Source organism: Acipenser ruthenus, chromosome 32, assembly GCF_902713425.1.
Source record: "Acipenser ruthenus chromosome 32, fAciRut3.2 maternal haplotype, whole genome shotgun sequence".
Lineage (NCBI taxonomy): Eukaryota > Metazoa > Chordata > Actinopteri > Acipenseriformes > Acipenseridae > Acipenser > Acipenser ruthenus.
Window position 1 is genome coordinate 11,850,452 of NC_081220.1, and position 16,596 is coordinate 11,867,047.

General features: G+C 38.2%; 9 non-coding genes across 9 annotated transcripts; 6 read left to right on the forward strand and 3 right to left on the reverse strand.

The window, feature by feature from the left end:
* Window positions 1-238: 238 nt before the first annotated feature.
* Window positions 239-444, reverse strand: LOC117395778 (small nucleolar RNA U3). The gene has a single exon (XR_004543698.2). It is a non-coding gene; the product is annotated as a small nucleolar RNA U3 (small nucleolar RNA).
* A 909-nt stretch (window positions 445-1,353) lies between these two features.
* On the forward strand, window positions 1,354-1,425 carry trnae-uuc (transfer RNA glutamic acid (anticodon UUC)). Its single transcript has one exon. It is a non-coding gene; the product is annotated as a tRNA-Glu (tRNA).
* Window positions 1,426-1,916: 491 nt separating this feature from the next.
* Window positions 1,917-1,989, forward strand: trnak-cuu (transfer RNA lysine (anticodon CUU)). The gene has a single exon. It is a non-coding gene; the product is annotated as a tRNA-Lys (tRNA).
* Window positions 1,990-3,918: 1,929 nt separating this feature from the next.
* Window positions 3,919-4,124, reverse strand: LOC117965296 (small nucleolar RNA U3). The gene has a single exon (XR_004661421.2). It is a non-coding gene; the product is annotated as a small nucleolar RNA U3 (small nucleolar RNA).
* Window positions 4,125-5,008: 884 nt separating this feature from the next.
* On the forward strand, window positions 5,009-5,080 carry trnae-uuc (transfer RNA glutamic acid (anticodon UUC)). The gene has a single exon. It is a non-coding gene; the product is annotated as a tRNA-Glu (tRNA).
* A 564-nt stretch (window positions 5,081-5,644) lies between these two features.
* trnak-cuu (transfer RNA lysine (anticodon CUU)) lies at window positions 5,645-5,717 on the forward strand. The gene has a single exon. It is a non-coding gene; the product is annotated as a tRNA-Lys (tRNA).
* Window positions 5,718-9,215: 3,498 nt separating this feature from the next.
* On the reverse strand, window positions 9,216-9,421 carry LOC117395776 (small nucleolar RNA U3). Its single transcript, XR_004543696.3, has one exon. It is a non-coding gene; the product is annotated as a small nucleolar RNA U3 (small nucleolar RNA).
* An 888-nt stretch (window positions 9,422-10,309) lies between these two features.
* Window positions 10,310-10,381, forward strand: trnae-uuc (transfer RNA glutamic acid (anticodon UUC)). Its single transcript has one exon. It is a non-coding gene; the product is annotated as a tRNA-Glu (tRNA).
* A 499-nt stretch (window positions 10,382-10,880) lies between these two features.
* trnak-cuu (transfer RNA lysine (anticodon CUU)) lies at window positions 10,881-10,953 on the forward strand. The gene has a single exon. It is a non-coding gene; the product is annotated as a tRNA-Lys (tRNA).
* The last annotated feature ends 5,643 nt before the right edge of the window (window positions 10,954-16,596 follow it).

Sequence of the window (16,596 nt, forward strand, 5' to 3'; positions counted from 1 at the left end):
TCCAAATAACATATTACTTTGAAAAACATCTCCGACTGCCACTGGATCGTGGTCTCAGGCTGGGATGCGGACCATTGAGAACAGTATAAACCATCTATTAGTGGAAGTAGCTTACATGAGAAATGCCCTCGTTTAACATGCTAGGATGATCGACTTCGGCATTCTCCAACTGCTGTTTACATTTTCTAAAACGTTATGAGGACGAATACAGAGTTTGACACTTTCCCAGTATGAGATACGCACTCAAAATGTGTCCCCTTCCTTCAACAACCCCCGACTGAAGATTGGAGTGGTCATTACTAGCAGCGAGCAAGTGCCCGATAACAACAGTCATTTTCAGCTCGGCGTTGAGAAGAAAACACTCCCACTGCTCCTGGTGGATACCGAGACCAATCCCTTCAAAACATGTTTCATTCTAGAAATGATCCTTACAAATATAGTCTTAACCTTTATTAGCAGACGTCGCCCCCAATTGGCAAGCTCTACTTCATATGATACAATGACTGGGCAACGAGGTGTTACATTAACAATGCAAACTAACTTGAGACAGCCAAGTCGTTAAAGCATACCTTAAGTTTGTCGTATGATACAAAAGCAAGTTTTGGCATTTTTGCATTGCCTGCCTCGTCAAACAAGCTCGAGGCACAGCACTCAGCGCTGCTGCATCGGGACACAGAGGTGGATTTTAAAGCGACTGAATCAACGAGCTGAGACTACTTTTTGAAGAAATTGAAAACATACCTCTCGTCGAAATATTTTATATTTAGTTGATTCATTTATTTTTTGAATTTGCACATCTCAGACTACATTGCCAAAAAAGAACCATCTGAATTGCTGATATCAAGCAGCGATGTAGCCTACGAGAATGGTTGCACAATTCAAGTGGAGTTAGCTCAAATGGTAGCGTGCTCGCTGAGCATGCGAGAAATAGCGGGATCGATGTCCGCATTCTCTAAATAGTTTTAATGTATCTGCATATTTAGTCCCAACGCATTAAGAAGATACATACACAGTGTGACAATTCTTTGTAACAGAGACGCCCGCCCTACATGTGTATTTTAAAGCACAGTCTGCTAATTTGTAATATTCCACAGACTGATAAACTGCAGTGCGCCCTCCATCGTATGTCTTTATTATTATTATTATTTATATTTATTATGTCTTCCGAGAAGCACAAAGGGAGATTTTTTCTATTTTTTTTTTATCAATCGAGAGTTTGTGTTAATTGAGAATAAATATAAATGGCTTGAAGTTTGTAACGTGTTTGTAATATATGTTTTTGTGGTTCACGTTTACCAATCATTATACCCTATACTAGCTACTGTTGCATGTCCATGATTTCGCTAAAGAGCTTCCCATATGGTCTAGCGGTTAGGATTCCTGGTTTTCACCCAGGCGGCCCGGGTTCGACTCCCGGTATGGGAACGTCATTTTGTTACAGAACTGTGGTCATGTGCAATTTGTTTTCATTATGATAATAAAACTATAATATATATCTTCATTATATATATATATATATGATGCAAATGTATTTGACTCTATTCACATCCCCTCACATTTAAAATCCTCCACAGGTTGGGTGCCTCTCAACTCAGATTAAGGTTCATACTGTATCAATGCAGAACCAATCCTTCCAGATGGATGAGACCATTCATTTTTAAATACATGTAATTCGATTTTTGTATTGGTATTATTTGTATTGAGGCAGGGAGGCTGCAGTTGTTTGTAAGCGACAATTAATCTGGAATAACATTCTTAGGGTTCCTGTCATACGACTTTGTCTCATCAAAGCTGTTTCTGGTGATGTGCAGTCGATTATATTTGGAATCTTTGATTCTGTCGTACACAGTATTTTCTAATAGTAAGACAAATTGAACAGCTCAGTTGGTTAGAGTGAAAGAAACTTCCTCCAGTCAGCCCGGCTAGCTCAGTCGGTAGAGCATGAGACTCTTAATCTCAGGGTCGTGGGTTCGAGCCCCACGTTGGGCGTTGTTTTTAAATACAAATTGTAGATATTTCTTCGAGGCAACGGAGCAATGTCTGATTCTGTTCACATTGTATACAGTATTGCAACAAAATTACTTATTGGTCATTGTCATATAGCAATTCATATTGTAAAATGCGTGCAACATTTATAACTATAACGATATTGAACTAAATAATCTTACTTTTTTGGGTTGGCTTCAATCCGTTTCTTTTTTTACAGTTGTCATTACATCATTCATGGAGCAACAGTAGGTATGTGTGTAATAAACCCAATCGGGCCTTGATACAATAGACAACCTTAATTTGGAATATCGTTATTTTTTTTGAAGATCCTGTCTCAGCGCTGCAACCCCCGCAGTAACTCATGCTCTGTCAAGCTGACCTCTATTTTCACACTGCAAGACCACAGCTAAGCAAGCAGACCTATCGCGTCGGAGGACAACGCAGTCCGGTGACAGCACAGCTGTCTCCCTCACACCCAGCCAAAAGTCGATGTTCAATCTTGGTAATATTTTGGTAGTTTTGACCAATCATAGCCCGTGTCGCTACCAAGAATTAACCAGGAAAGAGACAATCAGATTTCGCACAGCTACCAAGAATCAAGTGACGGAATTATCCAATCAGATCTCATAGAACTACCAAGACTACTGAGCGTTTTCAACGACGGGAGATTATTGAAACTTGAAGTCTTTTGGTTTATTTCGAAATACAATCATCTGAAGTGAAGAATTTTATTACAGCATTATTTTAATTGTCACTAGTACTGTACGTATAGTCACCAAGAATTAAAAAATACCAATAATAAGATATGTTCGTATTACAAACGTCAGTTGTAGAAATCCGCGGATAGTAAACTCTATATTTTGTAATAATATTAATAAAAATACACGATTGACATTTTTACAACAGGTGTCAGTTCTGAGTGTTAAAAATGTAATATTTACGACAGCTAGAAACTTGTCTGAGGGACTGTTTTATCCAAAGCGCATTTATATTTAATATATTTGTCCGTTATAATGGTGCTGTAATACATGTATCCGGGACAACAGAAATCGTACCATGGTAAAATAAATAGTACCATGTAGTACCGTGGTATAGTGTTGCATTATACTGTAGACACCAGGATACTTCTTAGAAATAAAAAGTACAATTCAATTCTCATGTATAGTATAGTACCATAATAGTGCATTGTACATTGATAGTACTATAGGGTACATTGTGTTTTTCTATCATTTATTTTTAATTATGTATCCATGAACGTTATATTACTGTATTTAATTTTATGTTTTTCAGTTTAATTTAGTTTTCATTGAAAAATGATCTTGTTTTCAAAACAGCACTTAAAAATGTGAACATGGGTAATCCATGATTTTATTTTTTTAATAATCTCTCTTTTTTCAGCAGTAAGTCCCTTTTGCCATTGTATAGTAGTGTTTACTGTTTTCAGCCAGTGAACACTTTTTTGATTTCTTGTTGTTTTGTGTAGAAACCTTTGATGACGGCCATTGTGACGGAACAGCTGATTCCAAAATCTTGTCAGCACTCAATACCATTTTAATTTCCATTTTAAATCAGACTAAAATAGCGTTCCTAACACAGATTGCATTTTTGTTGTAAACAGACTACTTGTTGAAGTCACTGAAAAATATTTTGTGTCCAAACATGTGTTATTTAACTTAAGATTGTTTTAATATTCCAAATAACATATTACTTTGAAAAACATCTCCGACTGCCACTGGATCGTGGTCTCAGGCTGTGATGCGGACCATTGAGAACAGTATAAAGAATCTATTACTGGAAGTAGCTCACGTGAGAAATGCCCTCGTTTAACATGCTAGGATGACCGACTTCGGCATTCTCCAACTGCTGTTTACATTTTCTAAAACGTTATGAGGACGAATACAGTTTTTGACACTTTCCCAGTATAAGATACGCACTCAAAATGTGTCCCCTTCCTTCAACAACCCCCGACTGAAGATTGGAGTGGTCATTACTAGCAGTGAGCAAGTGCCCGATAACAACATTCATTTTCAGCTCGGTGCTGAGAAGAAAACACTCCCACTCCTCCTGGTGGATACCGAGACCAATCCCTTCAAAACATTTTTCACTCTAGAAATGATCCTTACAAATATAGTCTTAACCTTTATTGGCAGACGTCGCCCCCAATTGGCAAGCTCTACTTCATATGATACAATGACTGGGCAACAACGAGGTGTTACATTAACAATGCAAACTAACTTGAGACAGCCAAGCCGTTAAAGCATACTTTAAGTTTGTCGTGTGATACAAAAGCAAGTTTCGGCATTTTTGCATTGCCTGCCTCGTCCAACAAGCTCGAGCCACAGCACACAGCGCTGCTGCATCGGGACACAGAGGTGGATTTTAAAGCGACTGAATCAACGAGCTGAGACTACTTTTTGAAGAAATTGAAAACATACCTCTCGTCGAAATATTTGCTATTTAGTTGATTCATTTATTTTTTGAATTTGCACATATCAGACTGCATTGCCAAAAAAGAACTATAGGACAATCTGAATTGCTGGTATCAAGCAGCGATGTAGCCTATGAGAATAGTTGCACAATTCAAGGGGAATTAGCTCAAATGGTAGAGCGCTCTCTGAGCATGCGAGAAGTAGCAGGATCGATGTCCGCATTCTCCAAATAGTTTTAATGTATCTGCATATTTAGTCCCAACGCATTATGAAGATACATAGAAAGTATGACAATTCTTTGTAACAGAGACGCCCGCCCTACATGTGTATTTTAAAGCAGTCTCCTAATGTTTAATATTCCCCAGACTGAAAAACTGCAGTGCGCCCTCCATCGTATGTCTTCCGAGAAGCACAAAGGGAGATTTTTTCTATTTTTTTTTATCAATCGAGAGTTTGTGTAAATTGAGAATAAATATAAATGGCTTGAAGTTTGTAACGTGTTTGTAATATATGTTTTTGTGGTTCACGTTTACCAATCATTATACCCTATACTAGCTACTGTTGCATGTCCATGATTTCGCTAAAGAGCTTCCCATATGGTCTAGCGGTTAGGATTCCTGGTTTTCACCCAGGCGTCCCGGGTTCGACTCCCGGTATGGGAACGTCATTTTGTTACAGAACTGTGGTCATGTGTAATTTGTTTTCATTATGATAATAAAACTATAATATATATCTTCATTATATATATATATATATATATATATATATATATATATATATATATATATATATATATATATAAATATATATATATATACACACACATAATAATGCAAATGTATTTGACTCTATTCACATCCCCTCACATTTAAAATCCTCCACAGGTTGGGTGCCTCTCAACTCAGATTAAGGTTGATACTGTATAAATGCAGAACCAATCGTTCCAGATGGATGAGACCATTCATTTTTAAATACATGTAATTCGATTTTTGTATTGGTATTATTTGTATTGAGGCAGGGAGGCTGCAGTTGTTTGTAAGCGACAATTAATCTGGAATAACATTTTTAGGGTTCCTGTCATACGACTTTGTCTCATCAAAGCTGTTTCTGGTGACGTGCAGTCGATTATATTTGGAATCTTTGATTCTGTCGTTCACAGTATTTTCTAATAGTAAGACAAATTGAATAGCTCAGTTGGTTAGAGTGAAAGAAACTTACACCAGTCAGCCCGGCTAGCTCAGTCGGTAGAGCATGAGACTCTTAATCTCAGGGTCGTGGGTTCGAGCCCCACGTTGGGCGTTGTTTTTAAATACAAATTGTAGATATTTCTTCGAGGCAACGGAGCAATGTCTGATTCTGTTCACATTGTATACAGTACTGCAACAAAATTACTTATTGGTCATTGTCATATAGCAATTCATATTGTAAAATGCGTGCATCATTTATAACTATAACGATATTGAACTAAATAATCTTACTTTTTTGGGTTGGCTTCAATCCGTTTCTTTTTTTACAGTTCTCATTACATCATTCATGGAGCAACAGTAGGTATGTGCGTAATAAAGCCAATCGGGCCTTGATACAATAGACAACCCTAAATGCTCCAGGGTCACAAACCCACCACGTGTGCCTTGGACCCCCTCCCCACTCACCTCTTTCAAGCTGCTGCTCCTGCTCTACTCCCCTTCATCTCCTCCCTCCTCAACACCTCTCTACTTTCTGGTATCTTCCCCTCTGCCTTCAAAAAAGCCTCTATCACTCCCCTCCTCAAAAAACCTACCCTCGACCCCACCTCCCTCCAGAGCTACCGTCCTGTCTCCCTCCTACCCTTCCTCTCCAAAACCCTCGAGCGGACTGTACACCGCCAGCTCTCTGCTTTCCTGTCCAACCACTCTCTGCTTGACCCTCTCCAATCTGGCTTCCGCTCTGCTCACTCTACTGAAACCGCCCTCCTGTCTGTCACCAACTCACTTAAATGTGCCCGAGCTGCCTCTCTCTCCTCTGTCCTAATTCACCTCGACCTCTCTGCTGCCTTTGACACTGTTGATCACTCTATTCTACTATCATCTCTTGCTGACCTGGGGATCTCTGGCACTGCTCTGGCCTGGTTCTCCTCCTACCTCTCCAACCGCACTTACCAGGTAACCTGGCGTGGAGCAACCTCCACACCTCACCCTCTCTTAACTGGAGTCCCCCAAGGGTCAGTCTTGGGTCCTCTCCTGTTCTCTCTCTACACCCGCTCCCTGGGCCCCCTCATCGCATCCTATGGTTTCTCATACCATTTCTATGCTGATGATGCTCAGATTTTCCTCTCCTTCCCCACTTCTGACTCCACCATCTCCTCCCGTATCTCTACCTGTCTGTCTGCTATTTCCTCCTGGATGCACTCGCATCACCTCAAACTCAACCTCTCTAAATCTGACCTCCTTTTCTTTCCCTCCTCCTCCCCCTCCTCTGATCTCTCCATCTCTGTTCCTCTGGAATCTACCACACTCTCTCCCTCTTCCTCAGCTAAGAACCTTGGAGTCACCCTGGACCCCTGCCTCTCTTATTCCCAGCACATCTCCACTCTGGCACGCACTTGCCGATTCTTCCTGAGCAACATCCGAAGAATCCGACCCTTCCTCACCAACTATGCTACCCAGCTCCTGGTCCAGGCCCTGGTACTCTCCCGCCTAGACTACTGCAACTCCCTCCTGGCTGGCCTCCCTGCGTCCGCCACCCGTCCGCTCCAGCTCATCCAGAACTCTGCTGCCCGCCTGGTGTTCTCTCTGCCTCGCTTCGCCCACGCTACTCCACTACTCCGCTCGCTCCACTGGCTCCCGATCACCGCTCGCATCCAGTTCAAGACTCTTGTACTAGCCTACAGATGCCTTGACCAGTCTGCACCCAGCTACCTCCAGACCCTCATCTCTCCCTACACCCCCACTCGACCTCTCCGCTCCGCCTGCACTAGAAGACTAGCCCTACCACCGCTACGCTCCCCTGCCTCCAAAGCCCGCTCCTTCTCCACCCTTGCTCCGCAGTGGTGGAATGACCTTCCTACAGATGTCAGGACTGCCCAGTCCCTGATCACATTCCGGCGCCTCCTTAAGACTCACCTCTTCAAAGAGCACCTGTAGAACTCCTCTGTTTGTATCCTGGGACACTATCACCCTTCATGTAAATGTGCTTTATTTTGCTCTTATCAGCCCCTATTTTACTGCATTTAATCCTGTACTTCAGAATACTGTAATCTGCCAAGTTTTTAACCTGTAGTACTTTGTATTTAATCACATCCTGATGTAACTATCACTATTTAATCATATCCTGATGTAACTATCACTATTACCTGCTGTATGTAGGGCAGCAGTGTGGAGTAGTGGTTAGGGCTCTGGACTCTTGACCGGAGGGTCGTGGGTTCAATCCCTGTGGAGGACACTGCTGCTGTACCCTTGAGCAAGGTACTTTACCCAGATTGCTCCAGTAAAAACCCAGCTGTATAAATGGGTAATTGTATGTAAAAATAATGTGTAAAAAATAATGTAATTAAATGTAAAAAATAATGTGATATCTTGTAACAATTGTAAGTCGCCCTGGATAAGGGCGTCTGCTAAGAAATAAATAATAATAATAATAATATATTTAATATATTTGTCCGTTATAATGGTACTGTAATACATGTATCCGGGACAACAGAAATCGTACCATGGTAAAATAAATAGTACCATGTAGTACCGTGGTATAGTGTTGCATTATACTGTAGACACCAGGATACTTCTTAGAAATAAAAAGTACAATTCAATTCTCATGGTGGTCCTGCATTATAGTACCATAATAGTGCATTGTACATTGATAGTACTATAGGGTACATTGTGTTTTTCTATCATTTATTTTCAACTATGTATCCATGAACGTTATATTACTGTATTTAATTTTATGTTTTTCAGTTTAATTTAGTTTTCATTGAAAAATGATCTTGTTTTGAAAGCAGCACTTAAAAAATGTGAACATGGGTAATCCATGATTTTATTTTTTTAAATAATTTCTCTTTTTTCAATAAGTCCCTTTTGCCATTGTATAGTAGTGTTTACTTGTTTTCAGCCAGTGAACACTTTTTTGATTTCTTGTTGTTTTGTGTAGAAACCTTTGATGACGGCCATTGTGACGGAACAGCTGATACCAAAATCTTGTCAGCACTCAATACCATTTTAATTTCCATTTTAAATCAGACTAAAATAGCGTTCCTAACACAGATTGCATTTTTGTTGTAAACAGACTACTTGTTGAAGTCACGGAAAAATATTTTGTGTCCAAACATGTGTTATTTAACTTAAGATTGTTTTAATATTCCAAATAACATATTACTTTGAAAAACATCTCCGACTGCCACTGGATCGTGGTCTCAGGCTGGGATGCGGACCATTGAGAACAGTATAAAGAATCTATTACTGGAAGTAGCTCACATGAGAAATGCCCTCGTTTAACATGCTAGGATGATCTTCTTCGGCATTCTCCAACTGCTGTTTACATTTTCTAACACGTTATGAGGACGAATACAGAGTTTGACACTTTCCTTCTAAGTGGGGGTAAGCACAAGTTATTTTCAGATCTAATGCCTTTATTTAAGCTCAATCTAGTCATGCGTAGTTCAAATCACATGACTATATTTTTATATTAGTCAAGCCCTATTTAAAGTGTTCTTAAATTGTTTTAACATTAGCAATGATCCAATTGAAATTTGCTTACATATTTTAACAACTTAACAATTGTATTCTTGATGGTTTCTTTTTTCTGCGTTTCTCCCAGTATGAGATACGCACTCAAAATGTGTCCCCTTCCTTCAACAACCCCCGACTGAAGATTGGAGTGGTCATTACTAGCAGCGAGCAGGTGCCCGATAATAACACTCATTGTCAGCTCGGTGCTGAGAAGAAAACACTCCCACTCCTCCTGGTGGATACCGAGACCAATCCCTTCAAAACATGTCTCACTCTCGAAATGATCCTTGAAAATATAGTCTTAACCTTTATGAGCAGACGTCGCCCCCAACTGGCAAGCTCTACTTCATATGATACAATGACTGGGCAACAACGAGGTGTTACATTAACAATGCAAACTAACTTGAGACAGCCAAGCCGTTAAAGCATACCTTAAGTTTGTCGTGTGATACAAAAGCAAGTTTTGGCATTTTTGCATTGCCTGCCTCGTCAAACAAGCTCGAGCCACAGCACACAGCGCTGCTGCATTGGGACACAGAGGTGGATTTTAAAGCGACTGAATCAACGAGCTGAGACTACTTTTTGAAGAAATTGAAAACATACCTCTCGTCGAAATATTTTGTATTTAGTTGATTCATTTATTTTTTGAATTTGCACATCTCAGACTACATTGCCAAAAAAGAACTATAGGACAATCTGAATTGCTGGTATCAAGCAGCGATGTAGCCTATGAGAATAATTGCACAATTCAAGTGGAATTAGCTCAAATGGTAGAGCGCTCGCTGAGCATGCGAGAAATAACAGGATCGATGTCCGCATTCTCCAAATAGTTTTAATGTACCTGCATATTTAGTCCCAACGCATTATGGAGATACATACAGTGTGACAATTCTTTGTAACAGAGTCGCCCACCCTACATGTGTATTTTAAAGCACAGTCTCCTAATGTTTAATATTCCCCAGAATGAAAAACTGCAGTGCGCCCTCCATCGTATGCCTTCCGAGAAGCACAAAGGGAGATTTTTCCTATATATTTTTTTTTTTTTAGCAATTGAGAGTTTGTGTTAATTGAGAATAAATATAAATGGCTTGAAGTTTGTAACGTGTTTGTAATGTTTTTGTGGTTCACTTTTACCAATCATTGTACCCTATACTAGCTACTGTTGCATGTCCATGATTTCGCTAAAGAGCTTCCCATATGGTCTAGCGGTTAGGATTCCTGGTTTTCACCCAGGCGGCCCGGGTTCGACTCCCGGTATGGGAACGTCATTTTGTTACAGAACTGTGGTCATGTGTAATTTGTTTTCATTATGATAATAAAACTATAATATATATCTTCATTATATATATATATATATATACAGAATAATGCAAATGTATTTGACTCTATTCACATCCCCTCACATTTAAAATCCTCCACAGGTTGGGTGCCTCTCAACTCAGATTAAGGTTGATACTGTATAAATGCAGAGCCAATCGTTCCAGATGGATGAAACCATTCATTTTTAAATACATGTAATTCGATTTTTGTATTGGTATTATTTGTATTGAGGCAGAGAGGCTGCAGTTGTTTGTAAGCGACAATTAATCTGGAATAACATTCTTAGGGTTCGTGTCATACGACTTTGTCTCATCAAAGCTGTTTCTGGTGATGTGCAGTCGATTATATTTGGAATCTTTGATTCTGTCGTACACAGTATTTTCTAATAGTAAGACAAATTAATAGCTCAGTTGGTTAGAATGAAAGAAACTTCCACCAGTCAGCCCGGCTAGCTCAGTCGGTAGAGCATGAGACTCTTAATCTCAGGGTCGTGGGTTCGAGCCCCACGTTGGGCGTTGTTTTTAAATACAAATTGTAGATATTTCTTCGAGGCAACGGAGCAATGTCTGATTCTGTTCACATTGTATACAGTATTGCAACAAAATTACTTATTGGTCATTGTCATATAGCAATTGCTATTGTGAAATGGGTGCATCGTTTATAACTATAACGATATTGAACTAAATAATCTTACTTTTTTGGGTTGGCTTCCATCCGTTTCTTTTTTTACAGTTGTCATTACATCATTCATGGAGCAACAGTTGATATGTGCGTAATAAACCCAATCGGGCCTTGATACAATAGACAACCCTAGTTTGTGTTGAAATAAATAATGCGTTTTTCTGTTGTTTACGACTGTAAGTCACTGTGGGTAACGGCGTCTGTGTCCTCAGAAGACTATTAAACAATGCTGTTTAAAAATGCACTTAATCTGAATCACAATACCCCGTGATTATAGGTGACCCAGCATCATTTTGTAACCAGTGATTATGATGGATTTTAGAAACAACACTGTCCAGCTCGTAGTCATCCAGCGTTCAATAAAAGTTTGAAACTCTAATTGAGAGAATAAAAACAATAAGCATTTCTGGAACAACGATTGAAAAACCTTATGTCATTCTCTTCCATTCTTCTTGGAATTGTTCTTTCAGAAACTCCACACAGGTTTGCAATGTCAGAAGCAGACAGGCCACCCCTTATGGAATATTCCATGAGACTGAGTGAAATATCCAGGCATGGACGAATAGGGTCTACATCATTTCCACTAAGCGCTGACAGCTGCCCTAATCTCTCCAACAATCACTCCACACGGTATGGAATGTAGTCCTGAGACACACAAATTGCATCGATTTGGTTCACAAGTGTCAATAGATCTATTCGAATAATACTGTCCAATTCAGACATTTTAATTGTTTCTGTAAACGATTGATGAATGAAATGTCTGACGCGTGTCTATTTATGTTTCTCGGCGGAATAAACACTTGTTTTGCCTGTTTTTTAAACTCTAAATTTCCAGGCAAACTCAATCGAACAATCCAATAGTGTATTGGATTAGCCAATAGTGTACTTGATGCTGTCCACTAGCTGTGATTGACAGGGGGGTTTTATCACAGTGTAATGTAAAAAGAGAGTATTCTTGCACAAACTGTTTTAGCAATAGAAATCGTCTATAAAAATGATATTCTGAAATGTACAAAAGCACAGGTAAAATAATATATAGTCAAGCACAACAAATAAAACTGTAAATATGGTACGGCGGGTAAGGATTACGTATTTACATATAGATAAAAAAGCAAATATACACTAGATCTGGTAAATAATTGTCAGCAACAGTTTGTGCGTAAAATATTTAAGGAGAGTTTTAAAAATATAAAAACAAAATAATTCTCCCTGTCGGAGAAATTGAACGCCGGTCTCGCTGCCGGCTATCGAGAATTGTTTAGTTATACCGCCCTAAACGGTTTCTCATTCATTCTCTATGGTAGTGTTAACCCAGTACGGATGTAATACTGCTGTGCCTAAACACTCGGTGTAATTCTATTATTTTACAACATAAGGAGGCCCCGCCAAAGCAGGGCATCAGAATAGTTGAAACTCATAAATGTTCCTCTCCACGGAAATCTTTAGTAAAATACTCTTTTATTGAGATTTTACATATTTACAATTTACACCCATTCTTTTTTTCATTCATTTTACATTTCTTTTAAAGATGACATTCATGCATACAGACATACATTTCGTTTTAAAAGCATTTAAAATACATTTTTTTAAAAAAAACACCAAGACAATCGTGCTTTGTACATGGTTAAAACAGACACAGATTAAAATCAACATGATAAAACCTGCGCTGCTTTAAAAGTGACTGGAAAAAAAGAACCATCTATAAAAAAAAAACAGTGCTTGTGAGGGCTGGGGAGTTCTCTCTTAAAAAGGTTCAAAGGTGAAGATAAAACAGAACAATAAAACTATAGAACTAAAACCAGAAAGGGACAGGGGCAAAGGGACAGTGTGTAAAACAGTGAGTTAAAATTCTAAAATGTTAAAACACTTCAAATGTAACTTTTAATAGTTGACATTAAAACTCTTTCAGATACATAAAAAACAAAACAATATCAAATAAAACATTCAAAATAAATAAAATAAAAGTCTATAAAACTGAAACAAAAAGACTACATAAAACCAGGGTACCGTTCAAAAACTGTTATGCCAGCTAAAAAAGGGCGGAATGCTGGCATGACTGACTTACTAAATAAATAAATAAATAAATAAAATATTGTTAGTTCAGTAGGCAACCTACTCATATTGTTACTGTAACAATGGACGGTTACTGTTTTTTTAAACGAGCATTTTAACGTCTACGTCTTGAGAAAAACAGCCAAAACGGCATAAAAGTACTGTATGTTGACACTTAAATTTAAGTGTGATATTTTAAAAGCATACATTTCATAAGAGGAAATTAGATTCTGCCAAAGGGCATTATGGGTATGCAAATGTAATTCAACCCTGCAGCGTGGCTTCCACCCAACAGTATTGCTCAACCCAAGGTATCCGTTTTCCAAGTTACCAAAATACGTTTTACTATCAGATCGCTGTATTTAGATATCTTATATCTGTCACACGCGTGACTACTGTGCACTGTATTCATTTGCTTTATTAGCTGTGTGTTTTATTTTAAGATTTTGAGTGTGTATTTATTATTTACTTTGTGTTTGTATTTAAATAGTCACTCATGGTTTTCTCCTCTTATTGCATATTATTGACACATTGTATGTTTGTATGTAATTGCACTTTATAACATGCAACAGTAGCTAGTATACAGTACAATGATTGGTAATTAAAAGTGAACCACAAAAAATGATATTTCATTACAAACACGTTACAAATGAAAGCAAACTTCAAGCCATTTATATTTATTTTCAATTAACACAAACTTTTCAATTGCTAAAAAAAAATATCCCTTTGTGCTTCTCGGAAGACATACGATGGAGGGCGCACTGCAGTTATTCAGCCTGGGTAATATTACAAATTAGCAGACTGTGCTTTAAAATACACATGTAGGGTGGGCGTCTGTTACAAAGAATTGTCACACTGTATGTATCTCCATAATGCGTTGGGACTAAATATGTAGATACATTAAAACTATTTGGAGAATGCGGGCATCGATCCCGCTACTTCTCGCATGCTAAGCGAGCGCTCTACCATTTGAGCTAATTCCCCTTGAAATGTGCAAATATTCTCATAGGCTACAACGCAGCTTGATACGAGCAATTGAGATTGTCCTATAGTCTCTTTATTGGCAATGTAGTCTCAGATTTGCAAATTCAAAAAATAAATTAATCAACTAAATAGAAAATATTTCGACTAGAGGTACGTTTTCAATTTCTTCCAAAAGTAGTCTCAGCTACTGAGGCTAATGTAACACCTCGTTGTTGCCCAGTCATTGTATCATATGAAGTAGAGCTTGCCAGTGGGGGGCGACTGTCTGCCAATAAAAGTTAAGACTGTATTTGCAAGGATCATTTCTAGAAAGAAACATGTTTTGAAGGGATTGGTCTCGGTATCCACCAGTAAACCGTCTCGAGAAAGTGAACGAAACAATATCAGATTTGACTATTCAGATTGTATCTTTTTGCCATTTTAAATTTCAACATGTTAACACATACAGTTGTAGTCAAAAGTTTACATACCCCAATGGAAATTTATAATTTCTAGAAAACAAAGAATTTTAGAAAGCATTTGTAGCAAAAGTTTTGCTTTTGTGGATCAGGAAAAAAGTTACAAGAAATAGATGTCTAAAATTATTTATTTTCAATCTACAATTATTTATTTTCAATCCTATTTGGATAGGCTGTGTGGTTAAAGAAATGGGCTTGTAACCAGGAGGTCCCCGGTTCAAATCCCAGCTCAGCCACTGACTTATTGTGTGATCTGAGCAAGTCACTTAATCTCGTTGTGCTCCGTCTTTCGGGTGAGATGTAACTGTAAGGATAAAGGCATCTGCTAAATAAACAAATAATAATAAAACTCCAAAAATGTTAATTCAAATATTAGCAAAAGGATAATTAGCTCAGTTAGGCAGCACCAAAACAACCACAACACCCTGAGCTGCATGCAAGCAGCTCCTAAATACTGATTTCCCCCAGCCCCCCAGCCCTATTGACTCACACCACACAGGGGGATACATTTTTGGTTGCAGGAAAAGATTGTTGTACTGGAAGTCTATTCTGGAAGTGTATCAGAATTCTATTCACAGATAAGTAACTAACTGGCGAATAAGTCATATTTTATCATGTTGCCTCCTAAATCTGCTTTTTAATTCAGTAACTGTAAAGGAAAGACAGACACATTTCAACTTTGATTATTTGGAGGTTGATATCCAGTGTATAAACCTACAATTTTAAACAATATTTTTAGACACATTTTATTTAAGTATTTGGTTCAAGGACAGCTTAACAAATCGAACACAAGCAATAAGAGCTGATGGAAATAGTTCAATCTTTTTATCTCTGTGCAAAGGGGTTCCTCAGGGTTCAGTACTAGGACCATTACTATGTACTTTGTATATAAATGATTTGGGATGTAACTTGGGTACGACAAATTCAAGCATACATCTACATGTGGATGACACTATTCTATATACAACTGAATATTCCATACAGGCTGTTCACAGAGATCTGCAGAGTGCATTTGATATTGTGCAAAAACAACTACCCCGAGATAGATTACTGCTAAATGTGACTAAGACTCAAACCATGTTATTTTGTTCTAACAGGAAGAAATCAGTAATCAGACCTGGGCTTTTTACTACTTTGTATGGGGAGTCACTTAAGAAAGCTTCCTCTATAAATATTTAGATGAGCATCGTAGATTAAATTCACATTGATAAACTGTTTTCAAAATTAGGACCTAAACTAGGTTTCCTTTTTAGGAATAAGAAGCGTTTTCTCAGGCTAGCAGATTAAAGTTAGTGACTGTTACTATTCTACCAGTTTTGGACTCTGGTGATTTTATATTTCAGTTTGCTTCCAAGCAGTCTTTGCAAAAATAGGATGTAATATATAATTCATGCTGCCGGTCTCTTTTAGAGTGTTCTTTTTTGACACATCATTGCCAAATGTATCAAAACTAGGATGGTTCTCATTGACAAATCGAAGGCTTTAACACTGGTATTGCTTCATTTTTAAAGTTATTAAAGGTATGTTTCCCAATTATCTTAGTACTTTGGTCAAAAAGGTCAATACTGGCTATAGTTTGCAATCTCATGATTCCGGTAGTTTGGTAGTCCCAAGGATACGGACACGATCAGGAGAATTAGCTTTTTCTTATCAACTCCCAATAACCTGGAACACTTTTTCACCTGATTTAAGAATGGAATTTGATAACCTCTCGTTTTTTGGTTATAAGGAGCATATTGGGGATTTGCTTAAAACTCATTGCCATTGCTTTTCTTTTAGTCCACATTGAAAAGAAGAAAAATCCAGCTGTATTACAGCTCCTTTGTTTATTTGTTGTTACTGTCTACGGCTGGACCACACAGATATTAATTGTGTTGTTTTATGTATGATTGTGTCTGTGTATGACAGGACCCCCTTGTAAATGAGGCCTCGGCCTCAATGGGTTCATTTCCTGTATAAATAAATAAATAAATAAATAAATAA